At 40.6% G+C, this 17,863-nt stretch overlaps 2 pseudogenes; one reads left to right on the top strand and one right to left on the bottom strand.

Annotated features, from left to right (window-relative positions):
- Positions 1–17,863, bottom strand: part of LOC116100582 — a 108,154-nt pseudogene that overhangs the window by 14,421 nt on the left and 75,870 nt on the right.
- The window catches only part of LOC116101264, a 5,662-nt pseudogene continuing 2,887 nt past the window's right edge, over positions 15,089–17,863 (top strand).

The following is a 17,863-nucleotide window of genomic DNA, read 5'->3' as shown; positions in this document are numbered from 1 at the left end:
TCCTATTTATGGCTGAACTACGTTCGTACCAGGTGTCCTCATATCACTTTCTGTTTTGAGACTGGATCTCACCAAGTTACCCAGGTTACCTTGAACTTGATCTGGTCAGAGAGAACCTTGAACTTGACTTGTGATTGATCCTCCATATTTCATTTCCCAAGTGGCTGGAATTACAGACATGTATCCACACTCCTGAAGCACTATTTATGTATGTCTTATATATCTTGATATATATATAAAAGCCTGCTTGCTCAGAGAGGGAGAGAAAGCACCCAGCTGATCTTCCTCCTCAGCCAACATCCCAGAAGCAATGTCCCTCTCTTATGCTGTTTCCAAGACAACCATCCTTCAAACTGAATGCCCCTCCCTTCTACTTTCTGTGTGTCTCTGTCTATCCTCTTGACTCCCTCTTACTCTCCCCCTCTGTCTCTTTTTTAATAATCCTATATGTTCACTTCCTGTCAACAGGTTGCTTCCTCCACCTTTTGAACTATGGCTCACTTTATTTAATCCTGTTTAAAATATGCAAGCAGAAGGTTCCTGGATTAAAGGCGTGTGCTAAGGTGGAGCCATACCACAACTAAAAACAGGTTTTCCCCATAAATAACACAATATCAGGGTTCACAGTGTGAACAAATATCCTGCAACAACAGATGTGACTCCATCTTTCTTATGTAATTCTGGATTAGGTGGATTGTATTTTGTAGCTGACAAATAATTCCTAATCACAATTCCATCTCTAATTCTTATTTGACACTAAGATTTAAGCGGTTAAGAGGACGTGACTCTTAGACATGGTTTTGAGCATATCGTAACCTTCTAAATCTAAATTAAATTACTTGCAATCTCTGGTGTTTTCACTCTGGCTCATAACATACACAGCACTAGTCAGTCTTATCAACGCACTGTTGTTGTTTCTATTTGAAACGTCTCTTAAAAGCATACACAACAGGCTTGGTTGTCATTTAATGGAATCATTAGGAAGTGCTGGAAACTTGAGGAGGCAGGTCCTTCTTGGAGGGTATCTTTACTAGATAGGTATCTGAGGAGAGTCTATTTTATCCCCAGCCATTTCTTCTCTCTGTTTGCTTCCTGGCTACTGTGAGATGAGTAGCCTCTGTCCTGCCACTGTGAACTTTCTACCTTGCTGCAGACTTAGAAGCAATGAAGCTGGCTAGCCATGGACTGAGCCCTCTTAAACTATGTGGCAAGGGAACTTTTCCTTCCCCCAAGTTGTTTACCTCAGCTCTTCTGTTACACTGATGGGAAGTTGACTGTCACATATGCCTGTGCACTAACACAGAGAACTAGTGGAGTGGAAACAATACAGAATCCCAGTTTTCACTGCATCTGATTGCTGCTTCAGAGAGAAAGAGAGCTGAGCATGGATTTGTAACATCTGTCCCATCATGTTTTTTTTTTTTTAAACTAAGGTTCAATGAGTTAAACCTTGTCTCCTATAATAACAGACACAACCTCACCCCACCAAAGCAAAACAGCGCGAAGTTAAACCCTGTCTGTTTTTTCCTTTGCTCACGAAACTCAAACCTAGGAAATTTTATCCCTTACCACTAGCAAACCATAAAATAAAATAAATAGCTAAAGCTCACATCTGAGACAATATATTTTAAGACTAATGGTTCTCAAATATAACTGCATTCTTTAACTATCTGGGGGTCAATGGACAGAGGAACTAGTGGGCAGAACCCATTTCACTGGAGAGTGAAAGCTCTCCAGTGGGTTCCAATATACACCCAAAAGTCTAGTAGAGAAACACTGCTCCAGAGAGTAAAGGAAACTACAGTAACTACAGTAATTATGCCAACTTGTTATTGGTAATATATGTTGTCTTACTTCAGATGAGTCTTGGAATGTGGCTGTCTCTTTAATAGCAATAACAATACAATACTTCTGATCCCATCTCTATTAGTGGTGTCACTGACGTCTCAGCTGCCCCTCTTTTGTTCTAGGGAGAAAGCCACTCAGTTTCTTGAGTTTATCCTCCTCTTTTCCAACTTCTTTCTCCAGGAACTATCAGAGTTCCACATAGGCACAGCACTAAAGTCCTGGCACTGACTACACAACCCTGTTCCCCACACCCCTGAAACCTAACCACTCTTTCCTTTTGTAACTGCCCAGTGGGTTCTAAACTTGTAGCTTCGTCGGGATCATTTGGAGAGCTTGTGCTAAAGTGTTCCTTGGGCCTATCTCCAGAGCTTCCCATTCAGTAAGGGTGAGCTGGAGATTAGGAATCTACATTTCTAGCAATCTTAAGAACTTGGAGAACTGTTGCAACTGGTAGATCTGACCCAAGTATATTCAACAAAAATTTCTGAAGCCTAGAATATTCATATATATATATATATATATATATATATGAAACAAAAGACCACAACCCATGTGGCTTAAACAGCAGGGGTTTGTTAGAAGGCAGAAATCCAAACTCAAGGTGTTAGCAAGCCTATGCTAGCCTCTGAAATCTATGCTGAGCGGATTCTTTCTTGCCTCTTTTTAGTATTGGATTGAGTAGTGATCTGAGATGGTTCTTAGCTTATGGAGATGTCACTCAGCCTCTGCCTCAGTTATCACATGACTCTTTCTAGTCTAAACTCTATATCTTTGTTCTTCCGCTCCCTCCTTTTGTATTGGCTAAGTGACTCATTGTACTTCAGCAAAACCTAATCTTAAATGATTACAATTGCAGTGATCTTATTTTTAGATGACATTTCAGGTGAGGTACTCTCTTGTATGTTCTAGTGGGAACACAGGCTGAATTTGAAGCAATGGATTACTCCTCAAAGGTCTGTGGGGGCAAAATTTCATCATCAGCTCATGGAAGTAGGGTGCCCTGGAGCTTCTCCCCAGGAAAGAAGATGGTAACACATGTGCAGGGGGCAAAAGGCTTGTGACATTGTACAGAGCAGGTGTCTTGATTCTAAATTCTCTCTTACTCCTGACTTACTTCAGCCATTCACAACATGTCTCTATGTGGTATATAGAGTTTCTGTTATCTAAAACACTTGTTTTTGAGTTGCTTTATGATGATTGGCTCTTTATCACTTGGAGTTAGATAACCTTATCTATAAGCAGATGAATCATACCTAGCTCTAGCAGGCCATGGATAACGTCTTCAGAATGGCACCTGCCATCTCTGCAGCTACTGCTGATGATCAGACTTTGAGCCATTTCAGCCTTGCATTCATTGTCCTTGAGAAGAAAAATAGCTGTCCTTCAACTATTTTAGGCTCTGAGGAGTGCAAAGCTCTCCACATGGCATCTTTTAAAGTATGTCTAGTGACATATTACTTGCACGTAATTGTATTTTTAAAAATTCCAGTCCTTTCCTCTTCCATTGACTCCCTGGAGCAGGAAGTGTTGGGCCAGCTGAGTATGAACACCAGGGCCACTGTGAACGTTCTCTTAGGCCATGAGATAGTGTTTAGAGGCTAATGATGGACACTCACTGTTCTCTCCATTCAGTGGTACCCTACAGTCTCTTTTGGAGGGAAAGGGGTGGCCATTATTCATATCTGGGTCTCTTAGTTTTGGTCGTTAAAAATGACTTAGACTGAGTGCTTTCCATTCATCCTCAAGTCCACTGGAATGCCGATTTGAGCCTCAGAAAGTGATGGTACATGACTTCTGAGTTGGCTCCATCATCAGGAAGAAGCACTGGGAGAAGACTAAAGGGATAGAAGAGAGAGAATATTATTTCACCGCTCGCTTCCCAGGGTGACCACCAGGTGGCTGAACCACTCAGTGGAAGATGGCAGCTGCTGTCAGAATGTCTACCCCACAGTCTTTTCTGTCTCATATCTACCATGACTGGGTCTCTACCCCATCACGTGCTCCACAACTCCAGAGAAACTCCTAATTTTTGTTTTACCAAGCCGCAAGAAAATGTCAAGGTTAAGATTTGCTCCACATTTGCTTGGGCCCGTGTGCTAGGATTTGAGCTTGCTCTCTATTGTTGGTAAGCCAGCTATTTCTCTGCTTCTGTGCAGACCAGTGGTTTGCAACCTGAGATGCAAACGAGTACCAATTTGGAACTTTTAGAAATCATTGTGCTGAAATTGCAATTGATTGGATTTAATCAAAATTGCTGAGGGCAGAATTGTAAGAATTACAGATAAGGGAGCTCAGCTTCTAGAGTTCAGAGTTATTCTAGAGGAAACAGACATGACACAGTGAATCCAATCTTCTTGACTCCTACTCCAGACCCTGCCAGCATGAATACTGCAGTGTCTTGCTGTTTATTTCAACCATTCTGTCTATTGCTGTATTAAGATTCCTCCAAGGTCAGAAACAGTCTCTTCCCCTTTGATTTACACTACTCTACAATGTCTATCATATAGTCGATGCACAGTGGGCCTTTAATAAAACATTGACCTACTGGTTGTATACTCTGAGACACAAGGGAAGAAAGCAAATCTCTTTCTTTCCTTTTCATTCTTTTTCTTTCTTTCTTTCTTTCTTTCTTTCTTTCTTTCTTTCTTTCTTTCTTTCTTCCTTTCTTTCCTCCCTTCCTCCCTTCTTTCCTTTTGTGTGTGTACACAATGTGGGGAAAATCTTATCCATTAGTATTTAGAAAAAGGGGTCTAACTAAAATTAACAGTGAAAAATATCAGTTTTCAAAAGTGTCATTCACTGCATTTATCCAAAAACTACTCTGACAATTTTGTCTCTGAGCACTCACATGAAGATCTTTTGATATACATCCAGATAATGATATTAATGTAAAAAAGTTAATAAATGTGTTATCTTACATATTTCCTTGTTAGAACTTTAAAGAATTAATCAAGTTTCTCAGTATAAAACACTGAAGAAAAAACTAGCCATTCTAATGAGTAGAGAGTAAAAACATTTTATGGCCAGTCTCTGGTAAACTTCATTTTATTTGGGTGTTGAGGGATTAACTTGGAATTCTATGCTAAATTTCAGTTTCTACAAGTGAAATCTTCATGTTTCTCAGCTGGATGGAGCAGCATCTTAGCTGCTCATCTGTCTTCCCTCTTCCCCCATTTACTCCACCCTCCACACAACAGCCAGGAACCTCTATTTTTGATAGTCACCGAGAAACAGATAACCAAGTTACCTTTTCCAGTATCATTTTGAAAACAGAACATTAGAAACTGAAAAACATAATGAAGATGAACTGTTTTTATACACAAAACAGAAGGCAGAAGTCAACCTTAAACTCTGACCAAAAGTGAGTTAAGTTTACAATCACCCTGGATTTCTGCCTTTGTTACCTCCTAACCAGGACTTTGGAATGAGAAGCCCCAGGCAGAATTCAGAGCTAAGGCGACACCAGGAATTTGGAGGACAAGGTCCTATAGGGAGTGGAGTTTGCACGACTGATGTTCTAGTCCCACAGAAGGATATACAACAGTTTTCTGGAACCTTTGGTCAGATAACAAAGTGTGCTTGTGCAAAAACTCCATTCATCAAGAGAGCCAGCTCGTAGGAGCCTGTGCTCCAGAGCTCTGCTTGAGTTCACTCAGGAGTGACTAGCATGTAAGCTGCAGAGAGCCAGACTGAAATATTTGTCGAACACTTCCATATTCAAGAGAAGTCTCAGCAAAGCTAACTTTTAGAAGTTAGCTTCTAAATGCTAGACTTCTTTGAGTAAGGTGAGAAATAAGTCTACACCTCAAGCAGATGCCATGCCTTAGAACTAGATTCACTTAATGATGAAGACTGCTAAATACAGACACTCTACAGTAGAGTTCCCAATGGCCAGTATAAAATAGAAAACCACTAGACTTATGAGCAAAAATGAACCTGGAATTCACAAACATGAGAGAAAAACATGAATGGAAACAAACTTGAGTCACAGGAAGAGTGGTGTTAGTAAGCAAGACTGTCAACCCAGGTAGACATGGGTAAGCATGAGAAGGAAGACACAGGCATAATGAAGAGAGGGACATTAGAGAACACCACACATACAAGAAAACTATAGAAGAAAAGAATTCAATTGAAATTCTGAAAGAGAAATGTAATACCTCAGTTCAAATAGTGGGTAAGTCTAACACGAAGCTAAACACCCCAAAGGATTATAACTGAGAGACAAATCAATTATTTCCAAACTGAAGTATACAGATAAAAGGTAAAGCAAACAAAACAACATGTACACACATACACACATACGCATGAGTGCACACGCGTGCACACACATACACCATAGCCTCAAAAACCTTCAATATAATATCAAGTTCTATAATTTGTGTATATTTAGAATAGAAAATAGATAATTGGGAAAAAACTAAATAAAAAAATAGATTTTCTAGATGTGACAGAGAAAAAATCCACAATATAGGAAATTCAAGGATGCTCAACAGAGTAAGTACCAAAAAGGGCACCAAAAAGGGCGCTCCAAGGTGATTTATGGTGAGGATGCTGTGAACCGATAGTAAGACGATTAGGAGCAATTGGAGGGAGCAGGACACATTATGTAAAAGAGCAAATGATAGATTTCTAAAAAGAAACTGTCCAGGCAAGAAGATAATGGAACAATATGTTTTTAATGCACTAAGAGTCATCGAGTCAACCTAGAATGCATTACCTAAAAACCAAAAACATCATCTAAAAGGGAAAGTGAAATAAGGGCACTTTCAGCCACAAAGAGTGAGAGCATTATCACAATCGGGATAGAATGACCCAGAATGCTCAAGGGAGTTCTACAGGCAGAAAATGACACCAGGTGCAGTAATACCAATGCATCGAAGCACAAAATGGTGTGGTTTTTGTTTTCTAAGATGCAGTTGTCCTCTTAAAAGTCATGGATTATTAGTTCAAAGTTCAAGATCTAGACTACCTAGGCAGGAGAGTTCATGTAAGGAGCTTGCAGGAGTTGGTCACATCATGCCCTCAATCAGGAATCAGTTCCTTCTCCCACTTACACTGTCCAGGATCCTAACTAGGGAATGGTGCCACCCACAATGAGCAGTTCTTCTCAATGTAATTAATGAGATTAGGAGGACCCTCTCAAGCATGCCCAGAGGCCCATCTCCCAGGTGACTCTATACTCTGTCATAGTGACAACATTAGCCATTGCAGCTGAGGTAGACAGTAAAATAATAAACATTGAAACCCAACTGTGAAGTGCCATAAAAGATAGAAGTGAAATTCCATGATATTTCAAGAAGCCCATGTCCTCTGTGGGAAATAAGGAAGGGCCTTAGAGAAAAAGAGTAGCATCAAGTGGTATCCTGGGTTGTCCATAATGCTAATTTCTTTACTCAATATACAAGGTGGGAGGGTGGACCTGGGATGAAAAGGTAGTGAGTGTGATGAGGTATATTGTGTGAAATTCCCAAATGATTAATAAAAATATTGCATTGTGGGAAACATATATTTATTGAATGTTTACATTGGTACAGTCACTGGGCTATTATCATTCTATGGAGTCTCTTGAAAATGAGTTTTCATACCCATCAAAGTGTTTGAAACTTGAGAAAATGGTCTAACATGGAAAGCAGAGATCATGCTTTTCTTAACTAATATAAAATAAAATTCATGGAGAAGATTCCAAGAAAGGGTGGACAAAGTTGTGACAGATATTGATAGCAACAGATGCTTCACTGTGTAAGATGACCATATGTCTTGAGAACAGTAGTAGCTGCAATGCAAACCAACTGTCCTGAACACTTATTATTTGTCAAATCATGTGTAGTGCTCAACTCCAAGTGTCATCTCTTAAACCCCCTTCCTTATCAGGTAGTAGCTGAAAGCATGATCTGGAGAAGAGACAGTATTGAAAGGGTTAAGTCGTTCATGTTTCTGACATTTAAAAGTGGATATTAGCCCAGAAGCATAGAATATTCAAGATACAATGTACAAACCACATGAAACTTAAAAAGAAGGACAACCAAAGTGTGGATATTTCAATCTTTCTTAGAAGGGGGAACAAAATACCCATGGAAGGAGTTGTAGAGACAAACTATGGAGCAGAGACTGAAGAAAAGGCCATCCAGAGACTGCCCCACCTGGGGATCCATCCCATATACCAAACACAGACACAATTGTGGATGCCAGCAAGTGCTTGCTGGCAGGAGCCTGATACAGCTGTCTCCTGAGAGGCTCTACCAGTGCCTGACAAATACAGAAGTGGAGGCTCACAGCCATCCATCGGACTGAGCACAGGGTCCCCAATGAAGGAGCTAGAGAAAGGACCAAAGGAGCTGAAGGGGTTTGTAGCCCCATAGGAGGAACAACAATATGAACTAACCAGTTCCCTCAGAGCTCCCAGGGACTAAACCACCAACCAAAGAGTAGACATGGTGGGACTCATGGTTCCAGCTGCATATGTAGCAGAGGATGGCCTAGTCGGTCATCAGTGGGAGGAGAGGCCCTTGGTCCTGTGAAGGCTCAATGCTTCAGTGTAGGGGAATGCCAGGGCCAGGAAGTGGAAGAGGGTGGGTAGGTGAGCAGGGGGAGGGGGAAGGGACTAGGGTTTTTTTTCTGGAGGGGAAGCCAGAAAAAGGGAGAACATTTGAAATGTAAATAAAGAAAATATCTAATAAAAGAGAAGGTGTCAAGTGTCAATACAATGGGGAAAAGTCACATATGTGGAGAAACCATTTATAAGCAGTTTATGATAAAGGAGTATCATGAAAATTACACAAAGAACTCTTAAAGAGTAACAATATGAAAATGAGTAACTGAAGTTAAAATGGGGCCGTGGTCACAAACAGATCCACTGGAAAGAAGACATATGGGTGACAAATGAATAGGAGACAAGTGTTAGCACATCATATGATATCAGAGAAATGAAAATCAAAACAAAGACACACCACCACACACCTATTAGAATCCAAATGCTGGTGAGAACTTATAGTGGCAGAGGCACTCATTCATCACAAGCAGGAGTGGAAAATTGCCTGGCTAGTTCAGAGGCTGTTTGATGGTTTCTCACAGAACTAATCATATTCTTAACTTACAATCTAGTAATCACAGTCCTTGCAACTTACTGAAAAGAATGAAAAACGTGTCCACATAAAAGCCTGCATATAGATGTTTACAGCAACTTCATTCATAATTGCCATAGCTCAGATGCAATTAAGATACCCTTCAGTGAATGAATAAACGGTTATATATCCAGGCAGTGGGATCCTATTCCATTCCACAGAGAAATGATCAAGTCATTAAAACTGTGGAAGAAACAAGTCTACTAAGTGATAGAAGCTCTAACTATATAACACTCTATAAGACACAAAGCTATAGAGATAGTGGCCATTGGCTTCCAGGAGTTAGGAGATATGAAGGACAAATAAGTGGAGCATGGAGAATTTGGGGGCCTGTGAAATGACTCTCTGCAATACTACAATATCTACAATCACATGCATAGCACTATAAATATGTCCAAATGTAAATGCACAACACCATGAGCAAATGCTAATAAAGCTATGCACTTCAGATGGAAATGAGTTGACAGTTTTCATCCATCTTAATAAATAATTTGATTAATATAACACTCTAGTGCAGTGGTTCTCAACCTGTGAATCACAACCTCTTTGGGAGCAACATATCAGATATCCTGTATATCAAATATTTGCATTATAAAACATAATGGTAGAAAGAGTATAGTTATGAAGTAGCAATAAAGTAATTTTATGGTTGGGGTCACAACATCATAAAGGACTGTATTAAAGGATTATAGCATTAGGGAGGTTGAGAACCACTACTGTAGTGAGTGATTTGATTACACACACACACACAAAAAAAAAAACCAACTCTGTCTCTCTCTTTCTTTCTCCCCCCTCCCTCCCTCCCTCCTTCCTTCCCTCCCTCTTTCCCTCCCGTGTGTGTGTGTGTGTGTTTGTGTGTGTGTTTCTATCTGTCTGTCTGTCTGTCTGTCTGTCTGTCTGTCTGTGGCAAAGAAATCAGGGAAAACTCTGTGGCTTCCACTTAATGTTGCTATGAACCCAGAACCAATCTAAAAAGGATCTACTTCTGCAAGTTGCTAAGTAGTTCTTGTATAGTCTGTTATGGCAGGAAAGTTGAATGGAGCCTGGCATCCGTTCAATGATGAGCTGGAGTACACGTTCATTTACATAACCCTAAGGACTGACTTGATGCTCTTGTTTTCTTCTACGCTTGGATCCTCTCCAGCCCTTAATCATTTACTCCTTTCTCTTCTTTTAGTCTCCTTAAACATTCTGCCTGATCCTTTGACTTGAACTTGCTCCCATGCCACAGATTTGATTTCTTGATAACTTCCTTTATCAGTCACTGACACTGAAATGGCCCCTGCTCTCTCTCTGATGATCATTGATGTTTATGATGCTCTAGTGTTTATGGCAACCCCTGGATAATGATCTTTGTATTGGTTATTTCTGAATTATCTAAAATACATGTCCTGTGAAATAGTTCCCATCTCATCCCCACTTTCTTTGCTTCAAATACAGGTTTACTACATTAAACAGTTCTACATATCCATTGACTACATTTGAATAAGTCACTCCTTGTTGATTTACTCATTCTCTTTTCTTTAACATTAGTCAAAATAGCTAAATATTCCTAGCTACAAGGAGCTTAGTTTATTTAATAAGTAGTTACCTTCTGCTTCTACGGCTTTTAGCCAAGGAAATATTGTTCAGTGAGCCCAGCAATGACTCACACCTGCCTTTTAAGAATAGAGATTCTCCTTGCAGTCCCCTTTAAAACTATTCCTTTAACATCATCAACTATCTTATTTCAGTTACCCGCTGTCCATGGAATAATCATGGCTAAAATTATTAAGAGTGTAACATTTGCTAGGCAATGTAGCGAGAGCTTAAGACTTTAATCATTCATATAAAAATCATTTAGAGAGAGTAACAGATTCATTTCCATGTTCTAGATGGGGAAATTAGGGCTCACAGTCCACATACACCCAAAGTTGTAAAACTACTGAGTAGAATTCACACACATTAAGATGTAACTTAGGACTTTTCATCAGTTATAATCACTCTAACCAGAAAGGGGGTCCTAAAAGAGCAGAGACACAGCTGTTTCCATCTCCTCGGCTTCATAGCACTCAGCCTGCAGCAACCATTCCATATTGATAAAAACCTATCGATTGCTGGGCACCGAACAGTCACCATACAACCTACTCACACACCACATTTCCTTTCTTTTTCTTTTTTCTTTTTTTTCAAGACAGGGTTTCTCTGTGTAGCCATGGCTGTCCTGGAACTCTCTTTGTAGACCAGGCTGGCCTCAAACTCAGAAATCCGCCTGCCTCTGCCTCCCAAGTGCTGGGATTAAAGGCGTGCACCACCACTGCCCGGCCACACACCACATTTTCAAATGAGGAAACTGAGCACAGAGAACTGAGGATTGTTACTCCAGGTCACACTGATGCTGAGGCTCCAGGGCTAGACCCCCAGGGCTTCTCCAGTTTGATTCAGAGCAATTACTTAGAACACTTTCAAGATCGAGAGGGCTTGCTATTCTAGCCCTGTGTTCTGAACTCAATAGATTATTGTAGGGCCAGAGATTCTGCATTTATTTTAAGATTTTTTTTTTAAGTATATGTATGTGTGTGCAGACCTGCATGTGACTGCAGGTGTCCGTAGAAGCCAGAAGAGGGTTTTAGATTCTTTACAGGTGGCATTTAAACCACCTGTGATCTACGTAATATCGGCGTTGGGATCTGAATTCAGGTCCTTGGCAAGAGCAGAATGCACATGTAACCACTGAGCCATCTATCCCTTCAGCTCAAAATTTCCAAGATTCTATATTACTAACAAGTGCTAGGAACCTCACTTTGAACAATAAAGACTAGACCAAAACTTTATGATCCTAAGAAATGAGGCTTTGATGGAAAGCTTAAAACTTGCCCATTGACTGGGCAATTGGCATAATTCATCCTCATTGGTCACATCAATGAGAAATTTGCATCTCTGTGTCAGAACTCATTCAGCATTTAGTCAGACCATTTAAAAAACAGGGACTCTGCCAACTTCTGCTGGAGAAAACTCTAGAGACTGAGAGAGGACTCCAGCTCAAGGCCCCAAGCTCAGATCCACGAAATCAGCCAGCCTTGCCTGTGTCTTTAACTCTAACTGGATTTCCCATTAAATTGAAAGAAAATTAAACTTCCTTCCAGGGCCTAGGAAGCTCTGATGGTCAGCCCCTTGCCCCTTCATCCTGCTCTCAGCTCTTAGGTAACCATATCTAGACACACTGGTCTTCCAGCAATGTGAAAAGAGAAACCTTTTTGCCCTCCTATTTGAGCCTCTGTTCTTGCTGCTTTCTCTGCTCCCTTGCCCTCTCATTTTTGGCAGGCATTGAGCCATTATTTTCTGTCACATATTCTGTAGCTTCATTTACATCAATTTAGTCTATAAAAGAAACTTACAAAAAGTCTTTTTTTTTCCAAGTCTTAAATGCTTTATTATTCTGGAGTCAGAAAACAGACCAGATTTTAAAAAAAAAAAATTCCTAGTGTTCCATCTTACAAAATGAGCAGCTTTTACATTCATAGTCAGAGAGAAGAAAGTAGAGTGGTATCAGCATGATGGGTTGAAACTCCTGTTCATCTTATTTGACTATGGGATGAATAGTTGGCTATGTACAGCTTACATATTAAGTTAGGTTACAGTTAGAGGTATATGGAGAAACCCTTGGCCTGACTCCTCTCCCCTTCTTTCTGTGCAGATATACCTCCAAATGCTCAGGGTGTGAAACAAGGGAAGAGTATCATGGAAGAGTAAATTTCCAAAGCCTAAGGCGCTGTGCCAGGCCCTCACATGGCACCGCAAACGCTATTGCTTTGTGCCCCCTCTCTGAGTGAGTCAGATGGCAGCAAGGTCTCTTTCAAGTCTCAGTCACACTCATTTATGACCTGTGTGTAAATGCCCAGGTCTAACAAGACTGACTCATAGTGTACAGCACAGCACAAGATCCTATGGGGAAACATCAGTGTGCAACTTACAATCAAACTGCTTAGGCTACACCCCCATCCTCCGGCTCCTGACATCTGTTCCCAGCTGCAGGTGTCATTTGGGGTTCTAAACATGATATTCCATGAATGAATATAAAGGCTAAATCGCCCCCGCATAGAACTCTTCGGCATTGACCATCCTGTTTAAAATTCCACACCCTCCTCCAAATTTGAGCATGCGCACCACCCCCTTGCTCACTGTTTCCCACACAGTGCATACCACCATCTGGTGTGCTCTATGCTTTACTGATTCAGGCTTTTACTGTACTTCCTCCTCCACCCAGGCTTTCCAAGCGTAGTAAATTATGCCCATTTTGTTCATTGCTACACCTCCAGTATTTGGAACAGGACACGGAGTATAGTATGTGCTCAGTAAAGGATCATGCATAGTTGACGCCAAATTGGCCAATGGCACACCTTCTTCCCATTCTTTACCATTGTTCTTTCGCCAACAGTTCTTGTCTTCCTCTGAGCTGCTCTTCAACAAAGAAAAACTGACCAAAAGGAAGACTCCAGTGGGCCACAGTCTTTTTATTCTGTCTTGAGTCCCTAGCAGGTGGTGGAGATGGAAGACAACCTATCAGGAAAAAACCTTTGACAGCATTCCAAGTCCAGATGAGATGACTTTAGACCTTCTTGAATGAATACCTCCTCTGGAACATGTGGGGCCATTTTAGACAAATTGAAAAGCGTGGTATCGGCATCTCTGCAGAGGATTGCCAAGGAGCTCTGATCTACTGCGTGTTCAGACAACCAGGGGTGTATGAGGACTGTCTTGGCTCTGCTTTCACAAACTTTCCAACATTTGTCTCAGAAATGTCTCCGGAAGATGAGGCTAGAAACACCCTGTCAGTTTCCAGGGCTCGGCAGGCTCCATTTGGAGAGAAGGCAGTATGTTTATTAATGAAGACCCGTTTAGTTTGGATCTGTGGGAAGACAGCCAACTACCCACAGGGTTTTTAAGTCTAGCTGCCTTTGGGAAATTTATAGAAATGAATTGACCTTTTCTCTGACAAATGGGTTGCTTCTACTTTGCAAACTTCCATCTCTCCCACCTGCTCTGAATCTCCTGTCTTGATCATCTTCTTCCTTAAGAGTGGGGGAGGGGTTCTGTGGTTTAGAGTTGAGAGTAAACAAGATTGGGGAACGCTCAATGTAGCAAAGCTGTTTTCCTTTTCAGCAGAGTATTTCATGAGGCTAGCCGGCACCAGGCACTCCTGGGGAAAAATGAGATGAACTGGCATCCTTAAAGAAGAGACTTCAGGCCTCAGACAGCTTACAGCAAACACACCATGCCTTCATTAACATGGAAGGCAGGAATTGCCTGCAAACCACTGTACTCTCAGAATGGAAACTTTTCCTTTCTTCTCGTTTGTTTTCTTTTTACTTTCCCCAAGAGAGCTAGCTCTTTCCTTCCCTTCTCATTCTTTCTTACATCATTTTTGTCCCACCTGTGAGACTTAGGAGCAGTAAGTCGTAGGAAATACCCAGATGTTTCATTAGCAAGGATACCCATAGCAAAGTACCAAAGCAAGGCTGTCTAAAACAAAGATGTCTTCCAGTTCAGGAGGCCAGAAGTCTGAAATCAAAATGTCAGCAGCTCAGTTTTTTTCTGAGGATCATAGAGGAAGGACTTATGCCAGTCCCCCTTGCTTGCTTGCTCTTTGTCTCTTTGAGCTTTTGGTGCAGGAGTTGTGTTGTAGATGTATCTATCCACTGGAGCCAGGCTCCCCAGAATCCGTTGATCTCTGAATTATGACCAGTAGTGGCTTGCTGTAATGAGCTTCTCTGATGTGGAATGAGAGCTACTAAGCCACTCCTGGGCATATTCCCTGAGGATCTGACAATCTACTTCACAGATACTATCTTAGCAATCTTCATTGCCATTCTGTTCACAATAGCTAGAAAATGGAAACAAGCTAATGCCCTTCAACAGATGAATGGATAATGGAAATATGATACATACCATTCATACAATGAAATGCTATTCAACTATAATAAAAAAGGAAATAATAAAACTTTTCAGGTAAATGCATAGAATGAGAAAAGATTCTACTGAGTGAAGTAATTGAGATCCATTAAGACAGATGGTGTGTGTTCTCATTTGTGGTTCCTAATTCTAAATCTTCAGATGTGAGTTTACAACTTGTAGTAACCATGGAAACCAGAAAGGATCAGAGGACCATGGGGGCAGGTCATCTGGGTACAGGGTAACCAATATCAGGTATTAGAGTACAGGTGATATGAAGTGGAAAGCAAGAAAAATAGGGCAGGGGCCTTTAATTGGATTTGGGGGAGGGAGGTCAATATAGAAGGAAAAAGGGGGAAGAGGGTCAAATGACACTAAAGATATTTGATAAATCCTCAAGGACCATACTATTTTATAATTACTTCAAATTATATATATATATATTACATGAAAGTATATATATATGTACACACATATGATACACATATTTAATGAACACGTATTAACTGAAGCCATGCCACTTATGCTATAATAATCCTCAAAAATTCCATAGAGTATCTAACAAAACCCCAGTACCAGGAATGAGAAGCTTCCAACCTGAGTTGTTGCTCAGGTTGCTTGGTACTAAATAACTACCAAGACAATAAAATTAATTGTCTTTGCATTTGGCTGCCTCCTCAAGGGTAGACATAAGCCCCATTGCTGAAGACACCACACACTTCAGATATGGGACTCAGAAGTTTTGAGCCAGATACAACCTGCAAGCCTTGTTCCTGAGATCCTGTTTTCAGGGTTCTAGAAGACTGTTTAGGAAGCTGCCAGCGGAGGGAAGCAATTAACAGTCCTATGTGCCAGTGATGCCCCCCCATGGCAAGAAATCCCTAAATGTTCAACAGTGGCACCCATATCTTGGTTGTAACCAAGGGCTGTCTAATTGGACTTAAGTCCTGCTCAACAGGAGGCAATGGTGTCTGGTACTGGAAACCAGGCAATCTGCTAGGACTCGATCACTGCAATTACTAACAGCTTTCTAGAATGCATCACTAACTTTTTATAAATGAAAAGATGAAACCCTCACCAATTCATTCTGTAAGATCACTGTTGCCTGATACTAAAATCAGAAAATGATAACACAAGAAAATGAAAGGACAGACTACTATCTCTCAAGAACATAGATGTAAAAATTTCCTAAAAATTAGATGCTAATAGATCCCATCAAAATATTGATGGCTTCTCTTGGTTATCAACTTAACTACGTCTGGAATTAACTAAAATTCAAAAATGGCAGGGCACACCTGTGAGGGATTTTTGCTTAATTGAAGTGGGAAGATTTGTTTCTTTATTTTAATTTTTTATTTTATTATTATTCCTTAGATGACTGTTTCTAAAGAGAAACAGAAAGTCTGCGAATCCAGATGGGAGGGGAGGTGGCAAGGAACTGGGAGAAATAGGGAAAAGAGAACTATAATTGTAATATAGTGTATGAAAAAATCAATTTTCAATAAAAGAAAAAATATTAAAGGGATTATACACTGCGGTCAGGAATATTTATCATAAAAATGCAGCATTGCTTTGAAAACTTGAATACATTACGTCAGTTGAATGAAGGACAAAGATCCACCTGATTATTTAAATATACCAAAAAGATGTAAAAAAACAAAATTTGACAAAATGTAATCTAATTTCATCATGTCTATACTCAGCAAACTAGGAATTTTAAGGGAAAGTTCTCAGCCTAGTAACAGTTGTCTATAAAATCCCTACAGCTGATACCAAACTTAATGGTGAAAGATGAGAAACTGCTCCACTCCCCACCATCACCACCAGGACCAAGGACAAGAAAAACATGGTTGTCCTCAGCTACTGTACAACATGATGCCAGGGGTTCTAGCCAGAGCAATAAAACAAGAAAATGAAATAAAAGACACATGGGCTGCAGAAAGAAGAAAGGCTGTTTCTACTCTTATACCATGTGGGAAATTCTAAAGGACTCCCACTGTTGCGGGTTAAAGACCCAAAGACTATGCAGCTTGAACGAAGTTTGAACAGAGTCTGTTTTAAGCTGGTCAGCAACTGCCTGGAGAGAAGCACACCTCACAGAGCAGCCTTCAGTGTCTATTACTGGGACATATTAAAGACAAAGAGCACAGGGGGAGTAAGCACGAAGGTTTAACAAGAGCCAATAAAATGCAGCTAGGTGGGACATATTCACCCTGGGTTGGTGTTTTCCCACAGGACTTTCCAGGACTTTTTCAGAGTAGAAATCATAGCTTCAGCTAAGACAAGATGGAGAAACCTGTGCCCTGTTACACCACCTTAAGATTTAATGTCTGACTCCTACAGCCACTGGTGTGGAGGAGGTGGCTATGGGGTGCTCGAAACCAAAGAAATTAACTCTCCCCTAGCCTGAATCCTCTGGTCCCAGAGGAGCTGGCTTGAGAGAGGAGCCAGGACCCAGTTGCCCTGAGCTCTTTCCCTGGAGGCAGCATCTCTTTCCTGGAACAGTATGTTCAGGAGAATGGAGGAATTTTGGAGTTTGGGCCTGACTCTGGCAGAAGAGTGATTGATAATGTTGCCTAATATTTTTTTGGGAAAAAGAAGATGGACACATCCACCAGAGGATAGTATATGTAAAACCATCTAAAAATGAGCATATGTCTACATACGTGAAGAGGGTCCAGTTTAAATTACATGAAAGACATGGCACTCCCCTAAGAGTCATTACTAAGCCTTCATATGCAATTCCTGAAATGGAATGGGGTGAATTTAAAATAATCATCAAAATATTTTCATTGTACAAATAGATAGGAATGGGTTGATTTGAATTCTTCTACATGCTGACCACCAGTTGAACCAGAACCATTTGGTTCTTTTGTTTGTTTGTTTGTTTTATTATTTTTATTATTTTTATTAGATATTTTCTTTATTTACATGTAAATTTCTCCCTTCCCAGTTTCCCCTCT

The sequence above is a fragment of the Mastomys coucha genome, unplaced genomic scaffold (genome assembly GCF_008632895.1).
Source record: "Mastomys coucha isolate ucsf_1 unplaced genomic scaffold, UCSF_Mcou_1 pScaffold21, whole genome shotgun sequence".
Taxonomy (NCBI): Eukaryota; Metazoa; Chordata; class Mammalia; order Rodentia; family Muridae; genus Mastomys; species Mastomys coucha.
Note: the sequence above shows the minus strand (reverse complement) of the source record. Positions and strands in the feature narration are given on the sequence as shown.